A 282-nucleotide genomic window follows, 5' to 3' on the forward strand; every position below is an offset into this window, starting at 1 on the left:
TGTCTTTCTGAGTCGCATGATGAAATCCTATGCCACCCCGCTCTTGGGATGCGAATCGTCCCTTTGTCCAGCTCCCCACGCACCAGTCTCTGAGCTCCGTAGGTTATCAGGTCGACTGTCATGGCACCTCAGTGCTTGTGTTCGAGTCACTCTTATTTTACTTTAGTAATGGCCCCAAATCGCAAGAGCAGCGATGCTGGCAACTTGGATATGTATAGGAAAAAACATAATATATATATATATATAGGGTTCAGTACTATCTGTGGTTTCAGGCATCCACTC

This window comes from Pteropus vampyrus, unplaced genomic scaffold, assembly GCF_000151845.1.
Source record: "Pteropus vampyrus isolate Shadow unplaced genomic scaffold, Pvam_2.0 Scaffold360, whole genome shotgun sequence".
In the NCBI taxonomy this organism is placed as follows: Eukaryota; Metazoa; Chordata; class Mammalia; order Chiroptera; family Pteropodidae; genus Pteropus; species Pteropus vampyrus.